Source organism: Misgurnus anguillicaudatus, unplaced genomic scaffold, assembly GCF_027580225.2.
Source record: "Misgurnus anguillicaudatus unplaced genomic scaffold, ASM2758022v2 HiC_scaffold_33, whole genome shotgun sequence".
In the NCBI taxonomy this organism is placed as follows: Eukaryota; Metazoa; Chordata; class Actinopteri; order Cypriniformes; family Cobitidae; genus Misgurnus; species Misgurnus anguillicaudatus.
In genome coordinates this window covers 7,943,076-7,949,948 of record NW_027395283.1, presented here as the reverse complement: position 1 = coordinate 7,949,948, position 6,873 = coordinate 7,943,076, and the positions used below count along the sequence as shown (strand labels likewise).

The 6,873-nt window shown below is 36.1% G+C and overlaps 1 pseudogene; it reads left to right on the top strand.

Annotated features, from left to right (window-relative positions):
- Nucleotides 1-6,538: 6,538 nt before the first annotated feature.
- Nucleotides 6,539-6,655, top strand: LOC141363302 (5S ribosomal RNA; annotated as a pseudogene).
- The last annotated feature ends 218 nt before the right edge of the window (nucleotides 6,656-6,873 follow it).

Genomic DNA, 6,873 nt, shown 5'->3' with positions numbered 1-6,873 from the left:
CCACTCCAGCCCTGGGTGCCCCCAAGCTTTCCAGAATTTCGTTTACAGTCTTTTACACTGTAAGTTTAAAAAAAACTTTGCAAACATGTCTGCGGATAATATGTCAGCAGTGTCACTGTTCACAACAGAACCGGAAGAGAAGACAATGCTGAATAAAGTTGGAAATTTTGTCAAAATGTATTTTCGATGCTTTAACACATTCTAACTGACCCACTGATGTCACATGGACTACTTTAATGATGTTTTTATTACCTTTAAAACACCTTAAACGGTGTTTCCAAAGATGAACAGAGGTCTTTCGAGTTTGGAACGACATGAGGGTGAGTCATTAATGACATTATTTTCATTTTTGGGTGAACTATCACTTTAATGTTGTGTAGTTGTGTTGACACAATTGTTTCTTCAACACTCAGGATGGATTTATCTGAATTATAATGTCTGTTTATTCACTTTGATTTTAAGTTTATTTTGTGTCTGAATTTTATTTTTATATTCAGTATCAGTTGTGGAGATCAGATTGATCAGATTCACTTCTGCAGCTCCATCATGGATCAAACACAAACATCAACACATGAAGATTTTTCTCCAGGATGCAGGTACTTTATAGAAACACTTATAACATTTATATTATAGGAACATACTTAAGTGTTATTTTTAATTATGATCATCTTCAAAACATATTAGTCATGTAAATTAAAGTATTAAATCTGTTGTGTGTTATAGTTCAGATCATCAGAAGAGATCAGATTCAGAGTTCAGCTGTGTGTCTATGAAGAGTGATTGGTCTATGAATCATCCAATAGAGTTTAAGAATGAAGAGACAAGACCCACACACAGGTATAAAATATCTTTACTACTATTATTGTAGTTCGATATTTTTTTTACAATTGTTTATTGTGTGAAATTCACCATCTTTGTATTAAAATAGTGAACGAATATATCATATGAAAGTTGTATTAGCATGTTACATTCACAGCAGTGTAAAAACTGTAATAATAATAAAGTAATGTGAAAAATCTCACTAATATTAAAGTGTAAAGTAATTCTTGATTCTCATTCTTGACGTTCAGACGAATCAGAACAGAATCTGACTGTAAGAGGAGGAAGATTGAAGAATCTGAGAATCAACCACAAGACTTCAATGAAAACATGAGTCCTCATTTCAGGTAAATCATAGGACTTTTTGTTTAGTAGTAGACATGCAGTAGTAGATTTTATTTTGCCTAAATGAAACATTTAACAAACCATTATTATGTCCTGTGTCTTAAGATGCAAACACAAACATTTGCTCTACACATTTTTACTTTTTACATTTGTGTAATAAACTGATATATTCATTTTTTTATTTACAGTCATGATTCTGATCGTGCTGAAGTCCTGAACACATTCAGATCAAATCTGAGGAAGAAGTTTGAGTGTTTGTATGAGGTAACATCAAATAAGAGAAACCCAACACTACTGAATGAGATCTACACAGAGCTCTACATCACAGAGAGTGAAAGTGGAGAGATCAATAATGAACATGAGGTGAGACAGATTGAGACACAATCCAGAAGAACAACAACAGAGGAGACACCAATCAAATGTAATGACATCTTTAAACCTTTACCTGAACAAGACAAACACATCAGAAGTGTGCTGACAAAGGGAGTCGCTGGCATTGGAAAAACAGTCTCTGTACAGAAGTTCATTCTGGACTGGGCTGAAGAGAAAGAGAATCAGGACGTCCACCTCATATTTCCACTTCCTTTCAGAGAGATCAATTTGATGAAGAACAAAACACTCAGTCTTTTAGATCTTCTTCATCTTTTCTTCCCACAAACAAAAGAAATTAACATATCTAGTAAAAGATATAAAGTGTTGTTCATATTTGATGGTTTGGATGAGTGTCGTCTGTCTCTGGATTTTCACAGCAGTGTGAGGTTGTGTGATGTAAGTGAATCAACCTCAGTGGACGTGATGCTGACAAACCTCATCAAGGGGAATCTGTTTCCATCTGCTCTCATCTGGATCACCTCCAGACCAGCAGCAGCTGATCTCATCCCCTCTGAGTGTGTTGATCGAGTCACAGAGGTACGAGGATTCACTGATCCACAGAAGGAGGAATACTTCAGGAAGAGAATCAGTGATGAGAGGCTGGCCAGGAGAATCATCTCACACCTGAAGTCATCCAGGAGTCTCTACATCATGTGTCACATCCCAGTCTTCTGCTGGATTTCAGTCACTGTTCTAGAGAGAATGTTGAGTGAAGCAGAGAGAAGAGAGATCCCCAAGACTCTCACTCAAATGTACACACACTTCCTGATCATTCAGACAAACATCAAACATCAGAAGGACTATGAGAAGAAAGATGAAGACATGATCTTCAAACTGGGGAAACTGGCTTTTGAGCAGCTTGTGAAAGGCAATCTGATCTTCTATGATGAAGACCTGAGAGAGTGTGACATTGATGTAGCAGAAGCATCAGTGTACTCAGGATTGTGTACTCAGATCTTCAGAGAGGAGTTTGGTTTGTATCAGGGGAAAGTTTACTGCTTTGTTCATCTCACCATCCAGGAACATCTAGCAGCTCTTTATGCTCACATCTCCTTCACAAACAACAACAGAAATGTCTTTGATCAAAATCAGTTTTCTAAAGTTTTGGGCAAAATAAAATACAAATCATTAAAAGATTATTTATTAATCAATTTACATCATCGGTCTGTAAATGAATCTTTAGAGAGTAAGAATGGAAATCTGGATCTTTTCCTGCGTTTTCTTCTGGGTCTTTCACTGGAGTCCAATCAGATTCTCTTACAGGATCTACTGACACAGATGAGAAGATGCTCCTACAAGAAAGAGAAAACTGTTGAGTACATTAAACAGAAGATGAATGAGAATCTGTCTACAGAGAAATCCATCAATCTGATTCACTGTCTGAATGAACTGGGTGATGATTCACTGCTGCAGGAGATTCAACATTATGTGAGATCTTCATCAGTAGGAAAGACCAAACTCTCCTCTTCACAGTGGGCAGCTTTAGTTTTTGTGTTGTTGATGTCTGAGCAGCATTTGGATGAACTTGATCTAAATAAATTTATTGGAGATAAAAATAAATCAGATGAAGTTCTTGTGAGACTGCAGCTTGTGATTAAAGAAACCAAAAAACTCAAGTAAGTAAAACTAACAACAATCACATGACTGTTTACATATTAAAGCAACACTATGTAGTTTTCCATGTTAGATTGGCTTACGGCTCCCCCATGAGGTTGAAAAGTGCAACAGTGCAATTGTGTTGCTTTAATACAATTAATTTAATTATTTTATGATTTTATTTTGAACTCTTACTTTGGAAGAATCTTTTCTAACAAAAGTCATTTTCTTAATGTTGTAAATAAATCAAAAGTCAATCTCAAAAAAGTTCCCAACATTCTGCCAATATAAAAAGTGTTCAGTTTTCTTGACGTTATAAGAACGTTTCTGTGTTGTCTGAACGTTAGATGAATGTTACATTCTACCATTTTTAAACGTTATGACAATTTCATGTTTTAATTTTCACACAATGTTTAAAACAACAACTTATCTACCAACTGCTACAGAATTACACTAACTTTACATTACCATAACAAATGTGTTTTATATACACAAAGTTAACACAACCAGGGAAGAACTAGCAAACAAAAAGTCAAGGGTCAAGAGTCCAACTAAAACAAACACTAATCAACACCATGGTGACTTTAAATGAAACAAATCATCAACATCTAAACCTAATAAGTGAATTGTGTTTTCTACAGCAATATTTTTACAGAACATTCAGAAATAATGTTTTATGGGGTGGTTTCCCAGATAGGGATTATCTTAAATCAGGACTAGGCCTTAGTTTAATTATGAAATATAAACTGTTTTAACAAACACACCTTACTAAAAACATTACTTGTGTGCATTTTAAGGCAAAACAAAGGGCATTGATGTAATTTAAAATATGTCAGTGCAAGTTGTTTTCAGTTTGGAGAGCTATTATATTTACTTTAGTCTAGGACTAGTCTAATCCCTGTCTGGGAAACCACCCCTATACATTTTAAAATAATAAAATGCAATGTTTCTCTATCATATGGCTGGACGATATGGCCAAAATTTTTATCGCTGTATACTTCTTCATTTCGGTCGGTATGGTATAAATACGATAACGGTATGCATATTAAAAAAGCCTCAGAAAAAACTGCCAAGAATGCCTGCAATGGATGTCTGAACCAAAAACAAACCTCTGAAAAAAACTGGGCCACCGGGTTGTGTTTCTGTTTTGATATATTATGGATTTATTCAGTCATAGTATTGACTTTCATAGTTCCATCTGTGTTAGTCTATAGTTTTGTTCAATTAGCTATTATAGTAATATGTGCAGAAAATATAAGTCAACGTGACCCTAAAATAATTGTAGTATTTAATGTTACATACTGTAAGAAAAATACAAATTACTGATCTACTTGTAATTGCTTAGCAAGCTAGATAGTGAAAAATTATACATTTATTTCATGATCTAATCTAATATTTTTTATACAAAGATGACGGTGTTGACATGTTATGGTTGTCAAAGTAGCAGTGTCCAAAAATATGAAGAAGTTAAAGAGAAAATATCAAACATACACGAGCTTGAGTGATCTTGAAGCATGCAGTAGAGCTGAAGGTTTGAAAATGGGGTCCTCAGGAATGCAGTTGACTCTGTAGTTGTCTGATTTTATTGCTTTTTATAAATATCTGACGGTGGTGACGAATATGTGGGACACATTTTGAGCAATCACAAAATAATAGTAAATATTGTTCAAACTCACTATTTGTAGTTTTTAATATATATTACAATGTACTCTTTCATGTGGTAAATATATTATTTAATTCAATCATTACTTTTGTCTTTTTTAATCAAGTTGAAATGATTATCTCTTAACCGAGGACAGCTGATTTTGTAGGCAATGGGCCAGCATATAATCATTAAATTAATAAAAAATAAAAATAAACCTATAAAAGAATCTTACATATGTGCAAATGACCCCCTGATTATAACATTGATTCTTTTTCTTCATGAAAATAATATTAATTTCCAACAGAATTAGCACTTTTCTTAGTGGGACATTTTTTTTGCCAAAGTTTCAAGAGTCAGTGATTTGATACTAGACATTTAATTATATTATACATATAACTCATAACCAGGTGACACAGCAGCATACATACTTGTATCTTTTCTCCTCATCTTTATTCTTTTCTAACATTGGCACTTTATGGCTTAAGCCTATTTTTCCTCACCAGTAATTTAGTTTGTGTTTATTACATCTCCTGTCCTCCCTCTCTATATGGTGTCGTCATTGGAAGCTGTGACTTGATGCAAACTAACCCCACACCTCCTTCTCATACTTCTGACTGACTGACAGCTCTTCTCTAAACAAACACTTCAAAGTCCTGAATAGATTAATTGATCGCATGGTGGTGACAATGATATGATTTGACACGAGGTACAGATGAGCGAATTTAAATCCGCATTCCATTTGCTTGTCGTCCCGGAGATTGCGGCTCATAATTGCTTAAAGGACAAGTTCGGTATTTTACACTTAAAGGCCTGTTTTCAGATTGTTTATGGTGAAATAGAACGGTTTTGACTGAAATTTGGACATATGATGCTGGCCCGAGAATTTTCGGGTGTTTGTTGTATCACCTCCCACCTCTACAATGGGTGTATAGGTGCACTGAAACAATCCTTCCTAAAATGCATTAAACTTTCGTTTACAAAGACGTGAAACTCATCGAGTGGTCAGGGGTGTTCACTGATATGCTCAAACAAAAATTGCTGCAAAAGATGCTTTCCAACAGGTGTTTTATCCTAGTTTTTGTCCAACTCAATTGACTTGTATTAGATGTGCTGTGAAGTACGGTATTACTCCGCCGCCGGAAACGTTGTTTCTATTCTTGCAATTGGCAAAGGTGGATTATCGCCACCAACTGGGCTGGAGTGTCTATTATTCAAGCTCTCAATGGAAGAATGTACGGGTGTGAGGCGTTTGGAAAAATAGGTCCACAAGTTAACAACGAATGCTAAAACAGCTGTTGGAAAGCATCTTTTGCAGCGATTTTTGTGTGAGCATATCAGTGAACACCCCTGACCACTCGGTGAGTTTCACGTCTTTGTAAACGAAAGTTTAATGCATTTTAGGAAGGATTGTTCCAGTGCACCTATTCAGCCATTGTAGAGGTGGGGGGTAATACAATAAACACCCGAAAGTTTTCGGGCCAGCATCATATGTCAAAATTTCAGTCAAAACCGTTCTATTTCATCATAAACAATCTGAAAACAGGGCTTTAAGTGTAAAATACCGAACTTGTCCTTTAACTACAAGACACCACACGTTTAATAGGGAAGTAGCCCCTTGACCTGTGTTTAACATGCGTTTTTACATGTGACATGTGAACGGCCACAGGACGCCGTAATGTATCGAAATATCGGAAATGTGTTTAGAAACCATATCACTGTTATCGAAAAATATTATACTGCGAGATATAATATCACCCATTGACCGGCAGCCATATCACCCTGTAGCCCAAGACAGCTTGCCCACAGAAGCTAAGCAGGGCTGAGCCTGGTCAGTACTTGGATGGGAGACCACCTGGGAAAACCAGGTTGCTGCTGGTAGAGGTGTTAGTGAGACCAGCAGGGGGTGCTCACCCTGTGGTCTATGTCAGTGGTTTTCAATCTTGTCCTAGGGGACCCACTGCCCTGCACATTTTGCATGTCTCCCTTATCTAACACACCTGATTCAAATCATCAGTTCATTAAGAGATAGATCCATTAACAGAACTGGGTGTGTCAGTTAAGGGAGACATACAAAATATGCAGAGCTGTGGGTCCCC